The sequence below is a fragment of the Schistocerca piceifrons genome, chromosome 8 (assembly GCF_021461385.2).
Source record: "Schistocerca piceifrons isolate TAMUIC-IGC-003096 chromosome 8, iqSchPice1.1, whole genome shotgun sequence".
Taxonomy (NCBI): Eukaryota; Metazoa; Arthropoda; class Insecta; order Orthoptera; family Acrididae; genus Schistocerca; species Schistocerca piceifrons.
The window spans coordinates 274,584,626-274,607,102 of record NC_060145.1 but is presented as its reverse complement, the minus strand read 5'-3'; positions in this window follow the sequence as shown (position 1 = coordinate 274,607,102).

Below are 22,477 nucleotides of genomic sequence, written 5' to 3'. Positions count from 1 at the left end.
ATATTTGAAGACACTTTTGGAGTCCACATGGCCCGTCTCGCACACGTCGACACTCTGACGGACATACGAAGGTGGCCCTCGCAGGTCGAGGCAAGGATGGGGATTTCAGCGTTGCCGGTTCCAAACGACAGTTGCCGTACCTGCATGGAGATTCTTGCTTGCTCTTTAAGAAAAAATATTTGAAGACACTTTTGGAGTCCACATGGCCCGTCTCGCACACGTCGACACTCTGACGGACATACGAAGGTGGCCCTCGCAGGTCGAGGCAAGGATGGGGATTTCAGCGTTGCCGGTTCCAAACGACAGTTGCCGTACCTGCATGGAGATTCTTGCTTGCTCTTTAAGAAAAAATATTTGAAGACACTTTTGGAGTCCACATGGCCCGTCTCGCACACATCGACACTCTGACGGACATACGACGGTGGCCCTCGCAGGTCGAGGCAAGGATGGGGATTTCAGCGTTGCCGGTTCCAAACGACAGTTGCCGTACCTGCATGGAGATTCTTGCTTGCTCTTTAAGAAAAAATATTTGAAGACACTTTTGGAGTCCACATGGCCCGTCTCGCACACGTCGACACTCTGACGGACATACGAAGGTGGCCCTCGCCGGTCGAGGCAAGGATGGGGATTTCAGCGTTGCCGGTTCCAAACGACAGTTGCCGTACCTGCATGGAGATTCTTGCTTGCTCTTTAAGAAAAAATATTTGAAGACACTTTTGGAGTCCACATGGCCCGTCTCGCACACGTCGACACTCTGACGGACATACGAAGGTGGCCCTCGCAGGTCGAGGCAAGGATGGGGATTTCAGCGTTGCCGGTTCCAAACGACAGTTGCCGTACCTGCATGGAGATTCTTGCTTGCTCTTTAAGAAAAAATATTTGAAGACACTTTTGGAGTCCACATGGCCCGTCTCGCACACGTCGACACTCTGACGGACATACGAAGGTGGCCCTCGCAGGTCGAGGCAAGGATGGGGATTTCAGCGTTGCCGGTTCCAAACGACAGTTGCCGTACCTGCATGGAGATTCTTGCTTGCTCTTTAAGAAAAAATATTTGAAGACACTTTTGGAGTCCACATGGCCAGTCTCGCACACGTCGACACTCTGACGGACATACGAAGGTGGCCCTCGCAGGTCGAGGCAAGGATGGGGATTTCAGCGTTGCCGGTTCCAAACGACAGTTGCCGTACCTGCATGGAGATTCTTGCTTGCTCTTTAAGAAAAAATATTTGAAGACACTTTTGGAGTCCACATGGCCCGTCTCGCACACGTCGACACTCTGACGGACATACGAAGGTGGCCCTCGCAGGTCGAGGCAAGGATGGGGATTTCAGCGTTGCCGGTTCCAAACGACAGTTGCCGTACCTGCATGGAGATTCTTGCTTGCTCTTTAAGAAAAAATATTTGAAGACACTTTTGGAGTCCACATGGCCCGTCTCGCACACGTCGACACTCTGACGGACATACGAAGGTGGCCCTCGCAGGTCGAGGCAAGGATGGGGATTTCAGCGTTGCCGGTTCCAAACGACAGTTGCCGTACCTGCATGGAGATTCTTGCTTGCTCTTTAAGAAAAAATATTTGAAGACACTTTTGGAGTCCACATGGCCCGTCTCGCACACGTCGACACTCTGACGGACATACGAAGGTGGCCCTCGCAGGTCGAGGCAAGGATGGGGATTTCAGCGTTGCCGGTTCCAAACGACAGTTGCCGTACCTGCATGGAGATTCTTGCTTGCTCTTTAAGAAAAAATATTTGAAGACACTTTTGGAGTCCACATCTCCCGTCTCGCACACGTCGACACTCTGGCGGACATACGAAGGTGGCCCTCGCAGGTCGAGGCAAGGATGGGGATTTCAGCGTTGCCGGTTCCAAACGACAGTTGCCGTACCTGCATGGAGATTCTTGCTTGCTCTTTAAGAAAAAATATTTGAAGACACTTTTGGAGTCCACATGGCCCGTCTCGCACACGTCGACACTCTGACGGACATACGAAGGCGGCCCTCGCAGGTCGAGGCAAGGATGGGGATTTCAGCGTTGCCGGTTCCAAACGACAGTTGCCGTACCTGCATGGAGATTCTTGCTTGCTCTTTAAGAAAAAATATTTGAAGACACTTTTGGAGTCCACATGGCCCGTCTCACACACGTCGACACTCTGACGGACATACGAAGGTGGCCCTCGCAGGTCGAGGCAAGGATGGGGATTTCAGCGTTGCCGGTTCCACACGACATTTGCCGTACCTGCATGGAGATTCTTGCTTGCTCTTTAAGAAAAAATATTTGAAGACACTTTTGGAGTCCACATGGCCCGTCTCGCACACATCGACACTCTGACGGACATACGAAGGTGGCCCTCGCAGGTCGAGGCAAGGATGGGGATTTCATCGTTGCCGGTTCCAAACGACAGTTGCCGTACCTGCATGGAGATTCTTGCTTGCTCTTTAAGAAAAAATATTTGAAGACACTTTTGGAGTCCACATGGCCCGTCTCGCACACGTCGACACTCTGACGGACATACGAAGGCGGCCCTCGCAGGTCGAGGCAAGGATGGGGATTTCAGCGTTGCCGGTTCCAAACGACAGTTGCCGTACCTGCATGGAGATTCTTGCTTGCTCTTTAAGAAAAAATATTTGAAGACACTTTTGGAGTCCACATGGCCCGTCTCGCACACGTCGACACTCTGACGGACATACGAAGGTGGCCCTCGCAGGTCGAGGCAAGGATGGGGATTTCAGCGTTGCCGGTTCCAAACGACAGTTGCCGTACCTGCATGGAGATTCTTGCTTGCTCTTTAAGAAAAAATATTTGAAGACACTTTTGGAGTCCACATGGCCCGTCTCGCACACGTCGACACTCTGACGGACATACGAAGGTGGCCCTCGCAGGTCGAGGAAAGGATGGGGATTTCAGCGTTGCCGGTTCCAAACGACAGTTGCCGTACCTGCATGGAGATTCTTGCTTGCTCTTTAAGAAAAAATATTTGAAGACACTTTTGGAGTCCACATGGCCCGTCTCGCACACGTCGACACTCTGACGGACATACGAAGGTGGCCCTCGCAGGTCGAGGAAAGGATGGGGATTTCAGCGTTGCCGGTTCCAAACGACAGTTGCCGTACCTGCATGGAGATTCTTGCTTGCTCTTTAAGAAAAAATATTTGAAGACACTTTTGGAGTCCACATGGCCCGTCTCGCACACGTCGACACTCTGACGGACATACGAAGGTGGCCCTCGCAGGTCGAGGAGAGGATGGGGATTTCAGCGTTGCCGGTTCCAAACGACAGTTGCCGTACCTGCATGGAGATTCTTGCTTGCTCTTTAAGAAAAAATATTTGAAGACACTTTTGGAGTCCACATGGCCCGTCTCGCACACGTCGACACTCTGACGGACATACGAAGGTGGCCCTCGCAGGTCGAGGCAAGGATGGGGATTTCAGCGTTGCCGGTTCCACACGACATTTGCCGTACCTGCATGGAGATTCTTGCTTGCTCTTTAAGAAAAAATATTTGAAGACACTTTTGGAGTCCACATGGCCCGTCTCGCACACGTCGACACTCTGACGGACATACGAAGGTGGCCCTCGCAGGTCGAGGCAAGGATGGGGATTTCAGCGTTGCCGGTTCCAAACGACAGTTGCCGTACCTGCATGGAGATTCTTGCTTGCTCTTTAAGAAAAAATATTTGAAGACACTTTTGGAGTCCACATGGCCCGTCTCGCACACGTCGACACTCTGACGGACATACGAAGGCGGCCCTCGCAGGTCGAGGCAAGGATGGGGATTTCAGCGTTGCCGGTTCCAAACGACAGTTGCCGTACCTGCATGGAGATTCTTGCTTGCTCTTTAAGAAAAAATATTTGAAGACACTTTTGGAGTCCACATGGCCCGTCTCGCACACGTCGACACTCTGACGGACATACGAAGGTGGCCCTCGCAGGTCGAGGCAAGGATGGGGATTTCAGCGTTGCCGGTTCCAAACGACAGTTGCCGTACCTGCATGGAGATTCTTGCTTGCTCTTTAAGAAAAAATATTTGAAGACACTTTTGGAGTCCACATGGCCCGTCTCGCACACGTTGACACTCTGACGGACATACGAAGGTGGCCCTCGCAGGTCGAGGAAAGGATGGGGATTTCAGCGTTGCCGGTTCCAAACGACAGTTGCCGTACCTGCATGGAGATTCTTGCTTGCTCTTTAAGAAAAAATATTTGAAGACACTTTTGGAGTCCACATGGCCCGTCTCGCACACGTCGACACTCTGACGGACATACGAAGGTGGCCCTCGCAGGTCGAGGAAAGGATGGGGATTTCAGCGTTGCCGGTTCCAAACGACAGTTGCCGTACCTGCATGGAGATTCTTGCTTGCTCTTTAAGAAAAAATATTTGAAGACACTTTTGGAGTCCACATGGCCCGTCTCGCACACGTCGACACTCTGACGGACATACGAAGGTGGCCCTCGCAGGTCGAGGCAAGGATGGGGATTTCAGCGTTGCCGGTTCCAAACGACAGTTGCCGTACCTGCATGGAGATTCTTGCTTGCTCTTTAAGAAAAAATATTTGAAGACACTTTTGGAGTCCACATGGCCCGTCTCGCACACGTCGACACTCTGACGGACATACGAAGGTGGCCCTCGCAGGTCGAGGAAAGGATGGGGATTTCAGCGTTGCCGGTTCCAAACGACAGTTGCCGTACCTGCATGGAGATTCTTGCTTGCTCTTTAAGAAAAAATATTTGAAGACACTTTTGGAGTCCACATGGCCCGTCTCGCACACGTCGACACTCTGACGGACATACGAAGGTGGCCCTCGCAGGTCGAGGCAAGGATGGGGATTTCAGCGTTGCCGGTTCCAAACGACAGTTGCCGTACCTGCATGGAGATTCTTGCTTGCTCTTTAAGAAAAAATATTTGAAGACACTTTTGGAGTCCACATGGCCCGTCTCGCACACGTCGACACTCTGACGGACATACGAAGGTGGCCCTCGCAGGTCGAGGCAAGGATGGGGATTTCAGCGTTGCCGGTTCCAAACGACAGTTGCCGTAACTGCATGGAGATTCTTGCTTGCTCTTTAAGAAAAAATATTTGAAGACACTTTTGGAGTCCACATGGCCCGTCTCGCACACGTCGACACTCTGACGGACATACGAAGGTGGCCCTCGCAGGTCGAGGAGAGGATGGGGATTTCAGCGTTGCCGGTTCCAAACGACAGTTGCCGTACCTGCATGGAGATTCTTGCTTGCTCTTTAAGAAAAAATATTTGAAGACACTTTTGGAGTCCACATGGCCCGTCTCGCACACGTCGACACTCTGACGGACATACGAAGGTGGCCCTCGCAGGTCGAGGCAAGGATGGGGATTTCAGCGTTGCCGGTTCCAAACGACAGTTGCCGTACCTGCATGGAGATTCTTGCTTGCTCTTTAAGAAAAAATATTTGAAGACACTTTTGGAGTCCACATGGCCCGTCTCGCACACGTCGACACTCTGACGGACATACGAAGGTGGCCCTCGCAGGTCGAGGAAAGGATGGGGATTTCAGCGTTGCCGGTTCCAAACGACAGTTGCCGTACCTGCATGGAGATTCTTGCTTGCTCTTTAAGAAAAAATATTTGAAGACACTTTTGGAGTCCACATGGCCCGTCTCGCACACGTCGACACTCTGACGGACATACGTAGGTGGCCCTCGCAGGTCGAGGAAAGGATGGGGATTTCAGCGTTGCCGGTTCCAAACGACAGTTGCCGTACCTGCATGGAGATTCTTGCTTGCTCTTTAAGAAAAAATATTTGAAGACACTTTTGGAGTCCACATGGCCCGTCTCGCACACGTCGACACTCTGACGGACATACGAAGGTGGCCCTTGCAGGTCGAGGCAAGGATGGGGATTTCAGCGTTGCCGGTTCCAAACGACAGTTGCCGTACCTGCATGGAGATTCTTGCTTGCTCTTTAAGAAAAAATATTTGAAGACACTTTTGGAGTCCACATGTCCCGTCTCGCACACGTCGACACTCTGACGGACATACGAAGGTGGCCCTCGCAGGTCGAGGAAAGGATGGGGATTTCAGCGTTGCCGGTTCCAAACGACAGTTGCCGTACCTGCATGGAGATTCTTGCTTGCTCTTTAAGAAAAAATATTTGAAGACACTTTTGGAGTCCACATGGCCCGTCTCGCACACGTCGACACTCTGACGGACATACGAAGGTGGCCCTCGCAGGTCGAGGCAAGGATGGGGATTTCAGCGTTGCCGGTTCCAAACGACAGTTGCCGTACCTGCATGGAGATTCTTGCTTGCTCTTTAAGAAAAAATATTTGAAGACACTTTTGGAGTCCACATGGCCCGTCTCGCACACGTCGACACTCTGACGGACATACGAAGGTGGCCCTCGCAGGTCGAGGCAAGGATGGGGATTTCAGCGTTGCCGGTTCCAAACGACAGTTGCCGTACCTGCATGGAGATTCTTGCTTGCTCTTTAAGAAAAAATATTTGAAGACACTTTTGGAGTCCACATGGCCCGTCTCGCACACGTCGACACTCTGACGGACATACGAAGGTGGCCCTCGCAGGTCGAGGCAAGGATGGGGATTTCAGCGTTGCCGGTTCCAAACGACAGTTGCCGTAACTGCATGGAGATTCTTGCTTGCTCTTTAAGAAAAAATATTTGAAGACACTTTTGGAGTCCACATGGCCCGTCTCGCACACGTCGACACTCTGACGGACATACGAAGGTGGCCCTCGCAGGTCGAGGCAAGGATGGGGATTTCAGCGTTGCCGGTTCCAAACGACAGTTGCCGTACCTGCATGGAGATTCTTGCTTGCTCTTTAAGAAAAAATATTTGAAGACACTTTTGGAGTCCACATGGCCCGTCTCGCACACGTCGACACTCTGACAGACATACGAAGGTGGCCCTCGCAGGTCGAGGCAAGGATGGGGATTTCAGCGTTGCCGGTTCCAAACGACAGTTGCCGTACCTGCATGGAGATTCTTGCTTGCTCTTTAAGAAAAAATATTTGAAGACACTTTTGGAGTCCACATGGCCCGTCTCGCACACGTCGACACTCTGACGGACATACGAAGGTGGCCCTCGCAGGTCGAGGAGAGGATGGGGATTTCAGCGTTGCCGGTTCCAAACGACAGTTGCCGTACCTGCATGGAGATTCTTGCTTGCTCTTTAAGAAAAAATATTTGAAGACACTTTTGGAGTCCACATGGCCCGTCTCGCACACGTCGACACTCTGACGGACATACGAAGGTGGCCCTCGCAGGTCGAGGCAAGGATGGGGATTTCAGCGTTGCCGGTTCCAAACGACAGTTGCCGTACCTGCATGGAGATTCTTGCTTGCTCTTTAAGAAAAAATATTTGAAGACACTTTTGGAGTCCACATGGCCCGTCTCGCACACGTCGACACTCTGACGGACATACGAAGGTGGCCCTCGCGGGTCGAGGAAAGGATGGGGATTTCAGCGTTGCCGGTTCCAAACGACAGTTGCCGTACCTGCATGGAGATTCTTGCTTGCTCTTTAAGAAGAAATATTTGAAGACACTTTTGGAGTCCACATGGCCCGTCTCGCACACGTCGACACTCTGACGGACATACGAAGGTGGCCCACGCAGGTCGAGGAAAGGATGGGGATTTCAGCGTTGCCGGTTCCAAACGACAGTTGCCGTACCTGCATGGAGATTCTTGCTTGCTCTTTAAGAAAAAATATTTGAAGACACTTTTGGAGTCCACATGGCCCGTCTCGCACACGTCGACACTCTGACGGACATACGAAGGTGGCCCTCGCAGGTCGAGGCAAGGATGGGGATTTCAGCGTTGCCGGTTCCAAACGACAGTTGCCGATCCTGCATGGAGATTCTTGCTTGCTCTTTAAGAAAAAATATTTGAAGACACTTTTGGAGTCCACATGTCCCGCCTCGCACACGTCGACACTCTGACGGACATACGAAGGTGGCCCTCGCAGGTCGAGGAAAGGATGGGGATTTCAGCGTTGCCGGTTCCAAACGACAGTTGCCGTACCTGCATGGAGATTCTTGCTTGCTCTTTAAGAAAAAATATTTGAAGACACTTTTGGAGTCCACATGGCCCGTCTCGCACACGTCGACACTCTGACGGACATACGAAGGTGGCCCTCGCAGGTCGAGGCAAGGATGGGGATTTCAGCGTTGCCGGTTCCAAACGACAGTTGCCGTACCTGCATGGAGATTCTTGCTTGCTCTTTAAGAAAAAATATTTGAAGACACTTTTGGAGTCCACATGGCCCGTCTCGCACACGTCGACACTCTGACGGACATACGAAGGTGGCCCTCGCAGGTCGAGGCAAGGATGGGGATTTCAGCGTTGCCGGTTCCAAACGACAGTTGCCGTACCTGCATGGAGATTCTTGCTTGCTCTTTAAGAAAAAATATTTGAAGACACTTTTGGAGTCCACATGGCCCGTCTCGCACACGTCGACACTCTGACAGACATACGAAGGTGGCCCTCGCAGGTCGAGGCAAGGATGGGGATTTCAGCGTTGCCGGTTCCAAACGACAGTTGCCGTAACTGCATGGAGATTCTTGCTTGCTCTTTAAGAAAAAATATTTGAAGACACTTTTGGAGTCCACATGGCCCGTCTCGCACACGTCGACACTCTGACGGACATACGAAGGTGGCCCTCGCAGGTCGAGGCAAGGATGGGGATTTCAGCGTTGCCGGTTCCAAACGACAGTTGCCGTACCTGCATGGAGATTCTTGCTTGCTCTTTAAGAAAAAATATTTGAAGACACTTTTGGAGTCCACATGGCCCGTCTCGCACACGTCGACACTCTGACGGACATACGAAGGTGGCCCTCGCAGGTCGAGGCAAGGATGGGGATTTCAGCGTTGCCGGTTCCAAACGACAGTTGCCGTACCTGCATGGAGATTCTTGCTTGCTCTTTAAGAAAAAATATTTGAAGACACTTTTGGAGTCCACATGGCCCGTCTCGCACACGTCGACACTCTGACGGACATACGAAGGTGGCCCTCGCAGGTCGAGGAGAGGATGGGGATTTCAGCGTTGCCGGTTCCAAACGACAGTTGCCGTACCTGCATGGAGATTCTTGCTTGCTCTTTAAGAAAAAATATTTGAAGACACTTTTGGAGTCCACATGGCCCGTCTCGCACACGTCGACACTCTGACGGACATACGAAGGTGGCCCTCGCAGGTCGAGGCAAGGATGGGGATTTCAGCGTTGCCGGTTCCAAACGACAGTTGCCGTACCTGCATGGAGATTCTTGCTTGCTCTTTAAGAAAAAATATTTGAAGACACTTTTGGAGTCCACATGGCCCGTCTCGCACACGTCGACACTCTGACGGACATACGAAGGTGGCCCTCGCAGGTCGAGGAAAGGATGGGGATTTCAGCGTTGCCGGTTCCAAACGACAGTTGCCGTACCTGCATGGAGATTCTTGCTTGCTCTTTAAGAAAAAATATTTGAAGACACTTTTGGAGTCCACATGGCCCGTCTCGCACACGTCGACACTCTGACGGACATACGAAGGTGGCCCTCGCAGGTCGAGGAAAGGATGGGGATTTCAGCGTTGCCGGTTCCAAACGACAGTTGCCGTACCTGCATGGAGATTCTTGCTTGCTCTTTAAGAAAAAATATTTGAAGACACTTTTGGAGTCCACATGGCCCGTCTCGCACACGTCGACACTCTGACGGACATACGAAGGTGGCCCTCGCAGGTCGAGGCAAGGATGGGGATTTCAGCGTTGCCGGTTCCAAACGACAGTTGCCGTACCTGCATGGAGATTCTTGCTTGCTCTTTAAGAAAAAATATTTGAAGACACTTTTGGAGTCCACATGTCCCGTCTCGCACACGTCGACACTCTGACGGACATACGAAGGTGGCCCTCGCAGGTCGTGGAAAGGATGGGGATTTCAGCGTTGCCGGTTCCAAACGACAGTTGCCGTACCTGCATGGAGATTCTTGCTTGCTCTTTAAGAAAAAATATTTGAAGACACTTTTGGAGTCCACATGGCCCGTCTCGCACACGTCGACACTCTGACGGACATACGAAGGTGGCCCTCGCAGGTCGAGGCAAGGATGGGGATTTCAGCGTTGCCGGTTCCAAACGACAGTTGCCGTACCTGCATGGAGATTCTTGCTTGCTCTTTAAGAAAAAATATTTGAAGACACTTTTGGAGTCCACATGGCCCGTCTCGCACACGTCGACACTCTGACGGACATACGAAGGTGGCCCTCGCAGGTCGAGGCAAGGATGGGGATTTCAGCGTTGCCGGTTCCAAACGACAGTTGCCGTACCTGCATGGAGATTCTTGCTTGCTCTTTAAGAAAAAATATTTGAAGACACTTTTGGAGTCCACATGGCCCGTCTCGCACACGTCGACACTCTGACGGACATACGAAGGTGGCCCTCGCCGGTCGAGGCAAGGATGGGGATTTCAGCGTTGCCGGTTCCAAACGACAGTTGCCGTACCTGCATGGAGATTCTTGCTTGCTCTTTAAGAAAAAATATTTGAAGACACTTTTGGAGTCCACATGGCCCGTCTCGCACACGTCGACACTCTGACGGACATACGAAGGTGGCCCTCGCAGGTCGAGGCAAGGATGGGGATTTCAGCGTTGCCGGTTCCAAACGACAGTTGCCGTACCTGCATGGAGATTCTTGCTTGCTCTTTAAGAAAAAATATTTGAAGACACTTTTGGAGTCCACATGGCCCGTCTCGCACACGTCGACACTCTGACGGACATACGAAGGTGGCCCTCGCAGGTCGAGGCAAGGATGGGGATTTCAGCGTTGCCGGTTCCAAACGACAGTTGCCGTACCTGCATGGAGATTCTTGCTTGCTCTTTAAGAAAAAATATTTGAAGACACTTTTGGAGTCCACATGGCCCGTCTCGCACACGTCGACACTCTGACGGACATACGAAGGTGGCCCTCGCAGGTCGAGGCAAGGATGGGGATTTCAGCGTTGCCGGTTCCAAACGACAGTTGCCGTACCTGCATGGTGATTCTTGCTTGCTCTTTAAGAAAAAATATTTGAAGACACTTTTGGAGTCCACATGGCCCGTCTCGCACACGTCGACACTCTGACGGACATACGAAGGTGGCCCTCGCAGGTCGAGGCAAGGATGGGGATTTCAGCGTTGCCGGTTCCAAACGACAGTTGCCGTACCTGCATGGAGATTCTTGCTTGCTCTTTAAGAAAAAATATTTGAAGACACTTTTGGAGTCCACATAGCCTGTCTCGCACACGTCGACACTCTGACGGACATACGAAGGTAGCCCTCGCAGGTCGAGGCAAGGATGGGGATTTCAGCGTTGCCGGTTCCAAACGACAGTTGCCGTACCTGCATGGAGATTCTTGCTTGCTCTTTAAGAAAAAATATTTGAAGACACTTTTGGAGTCCACATGGCCCGTCTCGCACACGTCGACACTCTGACGGACATACGAAGGTGGCCCTCGCAGGTCGAGGCAAGGATGGGGATTTCAGCGTTGCCGGTTCCAAACGACAGTTGCCGTACCTGCATGGAGATTCTTGCTTGCTCTTTAAGAAAAAATATTTGAAGACACTTTTGGAGTCCACATCTCCCGTCTCGCACACGTCGACACTCTGACGGACATACAAAGGTGGCCCTCGCAGGTCGAGGCAAGGTTGGGGATTTCAGCGTTGCCGGTTCCAAACGACAGTTGCCGTACCTGCATGGAGATTCTTGCTTGCTCTTTAAGAAAAAATATTTGAAGACACTTTTGGAGTCCACATGGCCCGTCTCGCACACGTCGACACTCTCACGGACATACGAAGGCGGCCCTCGCAGGTCGAGGCAAGGATGGGGATTTCAGCGTTGCCGGTTCCAAACGACAGTTGCCGTACCTGCATGGAGATTCTTGCTTGCTCTTTAAGAAAAAATATTTGAAGACACTTTTGGAGTCCACATGGCCCGTCTCGCACACGTCGACACTCTGACGGACATACGAAGGTGGCCCTCGCAGGTCGAGGCAAGGATGGGGATTTGAGCGTTGCCGGTTCCAAACGACATTTGCCGTACCTGCATGGAGATTCTTGCTTGCTCTTTAAGAAAAAATATTTGAAGACACTTTTGGAGTCCACATGGCCCGTCTCGCACACGTCGACACTCTGACGGACATACGAAGGCGGCCCTCGCAGGTCGAGGCAAGGATGGGGATTTCAGCGTTGCCGGTTCCAAACGACAGTTGCCGTACCTGCATGGAGATTCTTGCTTGCTCTTTAAGAAAAAATATTTGAAGACACTTTTGGAGTCCACATGGCCCGTCTCGCACACGTCGACACTCTGACGGACATACGAAGGTGGCCCTCGCAGGTCGAGGCAAGGATGGGGATTTCAGCGTTGCCGGTTCCAAACGACAGTTGCCGTACCTGCATGGAGATTCTTGCTTGCTCTTTAAGAAAAAATATTTGAAGACACTTTTGGAGTCCACATGGCCCGTCTCGCACACGTCGACACTCTGACGGACATACGAAGGTGGCCCTCGCAGGTCGAGGCAAGGATGGGGATTTCAGCGTTGCCGGTTCCAAACGACAGTTGCCGTACCTGCATGGAGATTCTTGCTTGCTCTTTAAGAAAAAATATTTGAAGACACTTTTGGAGTCCACATGGCCCGTCTCTCACACGTCGACACTCTGACGGACATACGAAGGTGGCCCTCGCAGGTCGAGGCAAGGATGGGGATTTCAGCGTTGCCGGTTCCAAACGACAGTTGCCGTACCTGCATGGAGATTCTTGCTTGCTCTTTAAGAAAAAATATTTGAAGACACTTTTGGAGTCCACATGGCCCGTCTCGCACACGTCGACACTCTGACGGACATACGAAGGTGGCCCTCACAGGTCAAGGCAAGGATGGGGATTTCAGCGTTGCCGGTTCCAAACGACAGTTGCCGTACCTGCATGGAGATTCTTGCTTGCTCTTTAAGAAAAAATATTTGAAGACACTTTTGGAGTCCACATGGCCTGTCTCGCACACGTCGACACTCTGACGGACATACGAAGGTGGCCCTCGCAGGTCGAGGCAAGGATGGGGATTTCAGCGTTGCCGGTTCCAAACGACAGTTGCCGTACCTGCATGGAGATTCTTGCTTGCTCTTTAAGAAAAAATATTTGAAGACACTTTTGGAGTCCACATGGCCCGTCTCGCACACGTCGACACTCTGACGGACATACGAAGGTGGCCCTCGCAGGTCGAGGCAAGGATGGGGATTTCAGCGTTGCCGGTTCCAAACGACAGTTGCCGTTCCTGCATGGAGATTCTTGCTTGCTCTTTAAGAAAAAATATTTGAAGACACCTTTGGAGTCCACATCTCCCGTCTCGCACACGTCGACACTCTGACGGACATACAAAGGTGGCCCTCGCAGGTCGAGGCAAGGATGGGGATTTCAGCGTTGCCGGTTCCAAACGACAGTTGCCGTACCTGCATGGAGATTCTTGCTTGCTCTTTAAGAAAAAATATTTGAAGACACTTTTGGAGTCCACATGGCCCGTCTCGCACACGTCGACACTCTGACGGACATACGAAGGCGGCCCTCGCAGGTCGAGGCAAGGATGGGGATTTCAGCGTTGCCGGTTCCAAACGACAGTTGCCGTACCTGCATGGAGATTCTTGCTTGCTCTTTAAGAAAAAATATTTGAAGACACTTTTGGAGTCCACATGGCCCGTCTCGCACACGTCGACACTCTGACGGACATACGAAGCTGGCCCTCGCAGGTCGAGGCAAGGATGGGGATTTCAGCGTTGCCGGTTCCAAACGACATTTGCCGTACCTGCATGGAGATTCTTGCTTGCTCTTTAAGAAAAAATATTTGAAGACACTTTTGGAGTCCACATGGCCCGTCTCGCACACGTCGACACTCTGACGGACATACGAAGGTGGCCCTCGCAGGTCGAGGCAAGGATGGGGATTTCAGCGTTGCCGGTTCCAAACGACAGTTGCCGTACCTGCATGGAGATTCTTGCTTGCTCTTTAAGAAAAAATATTTGAAGACACTTTTGGAGTCCACATGGCCTGTCTCGCACACGTCGACACTCTGACGGACGTACGAAGGCGGCCCTCGCAGGTCGAGGCAAGGATGGGGATTTCAGCGTTGCCGGTTCCAAACGACAGTTGCCGTACCTGCATGGAGATTCTTGCTTGCTCTTTAAGAAAAAATATTTGAAGACACTTTTGGAGTCCACATGGCCCGTCTCGCACACGTTGACACTCTGACGGACATACGAAGGTGGCCCTCGCAGGTCGAGGCAAGGATGGGGATTTCAGCGTTGCCGGTTCCAAACGACAGTTGCCGTACCTGCATGGAGATTCTTGCTTGCTCTTTAAGAAAAAATATTTGAAGACACTTTTGGAGTCCACATGGCCCGTCTCGCACACGTCGACACTCTGACGGACATACGAAGGTGGCCCTCGCAGGTCGAGGCAAGGATGGGGATTTCAGCGTTGCCGGTTCCAAACGACAGTTGCCGTACCTGCATGGAGATTCTTGCTTGCTCTTTAAGAAAAAATATTTGAAGACACTTTTGGAGTCCACATGGCCCGTCTCGCACACGTCGACACTCTGACGGACAACGAAGGTGGCCCTCGCAGGTCGAGGCAGGGATGGGGATTTCAGCGTTGCCGGTACCAAACGACAGTTGCGGTACCTGCATGGAGATTCTAACTTGCTCTTTAAGAAAAAATATTTGAAGACACTTTTGGAGTCCACATGGCCCGTCTCGCACACGTCGACACTCTGACGGACATACGAAGGTGGCCCTCGCAGGTCGAGGCAAGGATGGGGATTTCAGCGTTGCCGGTTCCAAACGACAGTTGCCGTACCTGCATGGAGATTCTTGCTTGCTCTTTAAGAAAAAATATTTGAAGACACTTTTGGAGTCCACATGGCCCGTCTCGCACACGTCGACACTCTGACGGACATACGAAGGTGGCCCTCGCAGGTCGAGGCAAGGATGGGGATTTCAGTGTTGCCGGTTCCAAACGACAGTTGCCGTACCTGCATGGAGATTCTTGCTTGCTCTTTAAGAAAAAATATTTGAAGACACTTTTGGTGTCCACATGACCCGTCTCGCACACGTCGACACTCTGACGGACATACGAAGGTGGCCCTCGCAGGTCGAGGCAAGGATGGGGATTTCAGCGTTGCCGGTTCCAAACGACAGTTGCCGTACCTGCATGGAGATTCTTGCTTGCTCTTTAAGAAAAAATATTTGAAGACACTTTTGGAGTCCACATGGCCCGTCTCGCACACGTCGACACTCTGACGGACATACGAAGGCGGCCCTCGCAGGTTGAGGCAAGGATGGGGATTTCAGCGTTGCCGGTTCCAAACGACAGTTGCCGTACCTGCATGGAGATTCTTGCTTGCTCTTTAAGAAAAAATATTTGAAGACACTTTTGGAGTCCACATGGCCCGTCTCGCACACGTCGACACTCTGACGGACATACGAAGGTGGCCCTCGCAGGTCGAGGCAAGGATGGGGATTTTAGCGTTGCCGGTTCCAAACGACAGTTGCCATACCTGCATGGAGATTCTTGCTTGCTCTTTAAGAAAAAATATTTGAAGACACTTTTGGAGTCCACATGGCCCGTCTCGCACACGTCGACACTCTGACGGACATACGAAGGTGGCCCTCGCAGGTCGAGGCAAGGATGGGGATTTCAGCGTTGCCGGTTCCAAACGACAGTTGCCGTACCTGCATGGAGATTCTTGCTTGCTCTTTAAGAAAAAATATTTGAAGACACTTTTGGAGTCCACATGGCCCGTCTCGCACACGTCGACACTCTGACGGACATACGAAGGTGGCCCTCGCAGGTCGAGGCAAGGATGGGGATTTCAGCGTTGCCGGTTCCAAACGACAGTTGCCGTACCTGCATGGAGATTCTTGCTTGCTCTTTAAGAAAAAATATTTGAAGACACTTTTGGAGTCCACATGGCCCGTCTCGCACACGTCGACACTCTGACCGACATACGAAGGTGGCCCTCGCAGGTCGAGGCAAGGATGGGGATTTCAGCGTTGCCGGTTCCAAACGACAGTTGCCGTACCTGCATGGAGATTCTTGCTTGCTCTTTAAGAAAAAATATTTGAAGACACTTTTGGAGTCCACATGGCCCGTCTCGCACACGACGACACTCTGACGGACATACGAAGGTGGCCCTCGCAGGTCGAGGCAAGGATGGGGATTTCAGCGTTTCCGGTTCCAAACGACAGTTGCCGTACCTGCATGGAGATTCTTGCTTGCTCTTTAAGAAAAAATATTTGAAGACACTTTTGGAGTCCACATGGCCCGTCTCACACACGTCGACACTCTGACGGACATACGAAGGCGGCCCTCGCAGGTCGAGGCAAGGATGGGGATTTCAGCGTTGCCAGTTCCAAACGACAGTTGCCGTACCTGCATGGAGATTCTTGCTTGCTCTTTAAGAAAAAATATTTGAAGACACTTTTGGAGTCCACATGGCCCGTCTCGCACACGTCGACACTCTGACGGACATACGAAGGTGGCCCTCGCAGGTCGAGGCAAGGATGGAGATTTCAGCGTTGCCGGTTCCAAACGACAGTTGCCGTACCTGCATGGAAATTCTTGCTTGCTCTTTAAGAAAAAATATTTGAAGACACTTTTGGAGTCCACATGGATCGTCTCGCACACGTCGACACTCTGACGGACATACGAAGGTGGCCCTCGCAGGTCGAGGCAAGGATGGGGATTTCAGCGTTGCCGGTTCCAAACGACAGTTGCCGTACCTGCATGGAGATTCTTGCTTGCTCTTTAAGAAAAAATATTTGAAGACACTTTTGGAGTCCACATGGCCCGTCTCACACACGTCGACACTCTGACGGACATACGAAGGTGGCCCTCGCAGGTCGAGGCAAGGATGGGGATTTCAGCGTTGCCGGTACCAAACGACAGTTGCGGTACCTGCATGGAGATTCTTGCTTGCTCTTTAAGAAAAAATATTTGAAGACACTTTTGGAGTCCACATGGCCCGTCTCGCACACGTCGACACTCTGACGGACATACGAAGGTGGCCCTCGCAGGTCGAGGCAAGGATGGGGATTTCAGCGTTGCCGGTTCCAAACGACAGTTGCCGTACCTGCATGGAGATTCTTGCTTGCTCTTTAAGAAAAAATATTTGAAGACACTTTTGGAGTCCACATGGCCCGTCTCACACACGTCAACACTCTGACGGACATACGAAGGTGGCCCTCGCAGGTCGAGGCAAGGATGGGGATTTCAGCGTTGCCGGTACCAAACGACAGTTGCGGTACCTGCATGGAGATTCTTGCTTGCTCTTTAAGAAAAAATATTTGAAGACACTTTTGCAGTCCACATGGCCCGTCTCGCACACGTCGACACTCTGACGGACATACGAAGGTGGCCCTCGCAGGTCGAGGCAAGGATGGGGATTTCAGCGTTGCCGGTTCCAAACGACAGTTGCCGTACCTGCATGGAGATTCTTGCTTGCTCTTTAAGAAAAAATATTTGAAGACACTTTTGGAGTCCACATGGCCCGTCTCGCACACGTCGACACTCTGACGGACATACGAAGGCAGCCCTCGCAGGTCGAGGCAAGGATGGGGATTTCAGCGTTGCCGGTTCCAAACGACAGTTGCCGTACCTGCATGGAGATTCTTGCTTGCTCTTTAAGAAAAAATATTTGAAGACACTTTTGGAGTCCACATGGCCCGTCTCGCACACGTCGACACTCTGACGGACATACGAAGGTGGCCCTCGCAGGTCGAGGCAAGGATGGGGATTTCAGCGTTGCCGGTTCCAAACGACAGTTGCCGTACCTGCATGGAGATTCTTGCTTGCTCTTTAAGAAAAAATATTTGAAGACACTTTTGGAGTCCACATGGCCCGTCTCGCACACGTCGACACTCTGACGGACATACGAAGGTGGCCCTCGCAGGTCGAGGCAAGGATGGGGATTTCAGCGTTGCCGGTTCCAAATGACAGTTGCCGTACCTGCATGGAGATTCTTGCTTGCTCTTTAAGAAAAAATATTTGAAGACACTTTTGGAGTCCACATGGCCCGTCTCGCACACGTCGACACTCTGACGGACATACGAAGGTGGCCCTCGCAGGTCGAGGCAAGGATGGGGATTTCAGCGTTGCCGGTTCCAAACGACAGTTGCCGTACCTGCATGGAGATTCTTGCTTGCTCTTTAAGAAAAAATATTTGAAGACACTTTTGGAGTCCACATGGCCCGTCTCGCACACGTCGACACTCTGACGGACATACGAAGGTGGCCCTCGCAGGTCGAGGCAAGGATGGGGATTTCAGCGTTGCCGGTTCCAAACGACAGTTGCCGTACCTGCATGGAGATTCTTGCTTGCTCTTTAAGAAAAAATATTTGAAGACACATTTGGAGTCCACATGGCCCGTCTCGCACACGTCGACACTCTGACGGACATACGAAGGTGGCCTCGCAGGTCGAGGCAAGGATGGGGATTTCAGCGTTGCCGGTTCCAAACGACAGTTGCCGTACCTGCATGGAGATTCTTGCTTGCTCTTTAAGAAAAAATATTTGAAGACACTTTTGGAGTCCACATGGCCCGTCTCGCACACGTCGACACTCTGACGGACATACGAAGGTGGCCCTCGCAGGTCGAGGCAAGGATGGGGATTTCAGCGTTGCCGGTTCCAAACGACAGTTGCCGTACCTGCATGGAGATTCTTGCTTGCTCTTTAAGAAAAAATATTAGAAGACACTTTTGGAGTCCACATGGCCCGTCACGCACACGTCGACACTCTGACGGACATACGAAGGTGGCCCTCGCAGGTCGAGGCAAGGATGGGGATTTCAGCGTTGCCGGTTCCAAACGACAGTTGCCGTACCTGCATGGAGATTCTTGCTTGCTCTTTAAGAAAAAATATTTGAAGACACTTTTGGAGTCCACATGGCCCGTCTCGCACACGTCGACACTCTGACGGACATACGAAGGTGGCCCTCGCAGGTCGAGGCAAGGATGGGGATTTCAGCGTTGCCGGTTCCAAACGACAGTTGCCGTACCTGCATGGAGATTCTTGCTTGCTCTTTAAGAAAAAATATTTGAAGACACTTTTGGAGTCCACATGGCCCGTCTCGCACACGTCGACACTCTGACGGACATACGAAGCTGGCCCTCGCAGGTCGAGGCAAGGATGGGGATTTCAGCGTTGCCGGTTCCAAACGACAGTTGCCGTACCTGCATGGAGATTCTTGCTTGCTCTTTAAGAAAAAATATTTGAAGACACTTTTGGAGTCCACATGGCCCGTCTCGCACACGTCGACACTCTGACGGACATACGAAGGTGGCCCTCGCAGGTCGAGGCAAGGATGGGGATTTCAGCGTTGCCGGTTCCAAACGACAGTTGCCGTACCTGCATGGAGATTCTTGCTTGCTCTTTAAGAAAAAATATTTGAAGAAACTTTTGGAGTCCACATGGCCCGTCTCGCACACGTCGACACTCTGACGGACATACGAAGGTGGCCCTCGCAGGTCGAGGCAAGGATGGGGATTTCAGCGTTGCCGGTTCCAAACGACAGTTGCCGTACCTGCATGGAGATTCTTGCTTGCTCTTTAAGAAAAAATATTTGAAGACACTTTTGGAGTCCACATGGCCCGTCTCGCACACGTCGACACTCTGACGGACATACGAAGGTGGCCCTCGCAGGTCGAGGCAAGGATGGGGATTTCAGCGTTGCCGGTTCCAAACGACAGTTGCCGTACCTGCATGGAGATTCTTGCTTGCTCTTTAAGAAAAAATATTTGAAGACACTTTTGGAGTCCACATGGCCCGTCTCGCACACGTCGACACTCTGACGGACATACGAAGGTGGCCCTCGCAGGTCGAGGCAAGGATGGGGATTTCTGCGTTGCCGGTTCCAAACGACAGTTGCCGTACCTGCATGGAGATTCTTGCTTGCTCTTTAAGAAAAAATATTTGAAGACACTTTTGGAGTCCACATGGCCCGTCTCGCACACGTCGACACTCTGACGGACATACGAAGGTGGCCCTCGCAGGTCGAGGCAAGGATGGGGATTTCAGCGTTGCCGGTTCCAAACGACAGTTGCCGTACCTGCATGGAGATTCTTGCTTGCTCTTTAAGAAAAAATATTTGAAGACACTTTTGGAGTCCACATGGCCCGTCTCGCACACGTCGACACTCTGACGGACATACGAAGGTGGCCCTCGCAGGTCGAGGCATGGTGGGGATTTCAGCGTTGCCGGTTCCAAACGACAGTTGCCGTACCTGCATGGAGATTCTTGCTTGCTCTTTAAGAAAAAATATTTGAAGACACTTTTGGAGTCCACATGGCCCGTCTCGCACACGTCGACACTCTGACGGACATACGAAGGTGGCCCTCGCAGGTCGAGGCAAGGATGGGGATTTCAGCGTTTCCGGTTCCAAACGACAGTTGCCGTACCTGCATGGAGATTCTTGCTTGCTCTTTAAGAAAAAATATTTGAAGACACATTTGGAGTCCACATGGCCCGTCTCGCACACGTCGACACTCTGACGGACATACGAAGGTGGCCCTCGCAGGTCGAGGCAAGGATGGGGATTTCAGCGTTGCCAGTTCCAAACGACAGTTGCCGTACCTGCATGGAGATTCTTGCTTGCTCTTTAAGAAAAAATATTTGAAGACACTTTTGGAGTCCACATGGCCCGTCTCGCACACGTCGACACTCTGACGGACATACGAAGGTGGCCCTCGCAGGTCGAGGCAAGGATGGGGATTTCAGCGTTGCCGGTTCCAAACGACAGTTGCCGTACCTGCATGGAGATTCTTGCTTGCTCTTTAAGAAAAAATATTTGAAGACACTTTTGGAGTCCACATGGCCCGTCTCGCACACGTCGACACTCTGACGGACATACGAAGGTGGCCCTCGCAGGTCGAGGCAAGGATGGGGATTTCAGCGTTGCCGGTTCCAAACGACAGTTGCCGTACCTGCATGGAGATTCTTGCTTGCTCTTTAAGAAAAAATATTTGAAGACACTTTTGGAGTCCACATGGCCCGTCTCGCACACGTCGACACTCTGACGGACATACGAAGGTGGCCCTCGCAGGTCGAGGCATGGTGGGGATTTCAGCGTTGCCGGTTCCAAACGACAGTTGCCGTACCTGCATGGAGATTCTTGCTTGCTCTTTAAGAAAAAATATTTGAAGACACTTTTGGAGTCCACATGGATCGTCTCGCACACGTCGACACTCTGACGGACATACGAAGGTGGCCCTCGCAGGTCGAGGCAAGGATGGGGATTTCAGCGTTTCCGGTTCCAAACGACAGTTGCCGTACCTGCATGGAGATTCTTGCTTGCTCTTTAAGAAAAAATATTTGAAGACACATTTGGAGTCCACATGGCCCGTCTCGCACACGTCGACACTCTGACGGACATACGAAGGTGGCCCTCGCAGGTCGAGGCAAGGATGGGGATTTCAGCGTTGCCGGTTCCAAACGACAGTTGCCGTACCTGCATGGAGATTCTTGCTTGCTCTTTAAGAAAAAATATTTGAAGACACTTTTGGAGTCCACATGGCCCGTCTCGCACACGTCGATACTCTGACGGACATACGAAGGTGGCCCTCGCAGGTCGAGGCAAGGGTGGGGATTTCAGCGTTGCCGGTTCCAAACGACAGTTGCCGTACCTGCATGGAGATTCTTGCTTGCTCTTTAAGAAAAAATATTTGAAGACACTTTTGGAGTCCACATGGCCCGTCTCGCACATGTCAACACTCTGACGGACATACGAAGGTGGCCCTCACAGGTCGAGGCAAGGGTGGGGATTTCAGCGTTGCCGGTTCCAAACGACAGTTGCCGTACCTGCATGGAGATTCTTGCTTTCTCTTTAAGAAAAAATATTTGAAGACACTTTTGGAGTCCACATGGCCCGTCTCGCACACGTCGACACTCTGACGGACATACGAAGGTGGCCCTCGCAGGTCGAGGCAAGGATGGGGATTTCAGCGTTGCCGGTTCCAAACGACAGTTGCCGTACCTGCATGGAGATTCTTGCTTGCTCTTTAAGAAAAAATATTTGAAGACACTTTTGGAGTCCACATGGCCCGTCTTGCACACGTCGACACTCTGACGGACATACGAAGGTGGCCCTCGCAGGTCGAGGCAAGGATGGGGATTTCAGCGTTGCTGGTTCCAAACGACAGTTGCCGTACCTGCATGGAGATTCTTGCTTGCTCTTTAAGAAAAAGTATTTGAAGACACTTTTGGAGTCCACATGGCCCATCTCGCACACGTCGACACTCTGACGGACATACGAAGGTGGCCCTCGCAGGTCGAGGCAAGGATGGGGATTTCAGCGTTGCCGGTTCCAAACGACAGTTGCCGTACCTGCATGGAGATTCTTGCTTGCTCTTTAAGAAAAAATATTTGAAGACACTTTTGGAGTCCACATGGCCCGTCTCGCACACGTCGACACTCTGACGGACATACGAAGGTGGCCCTCG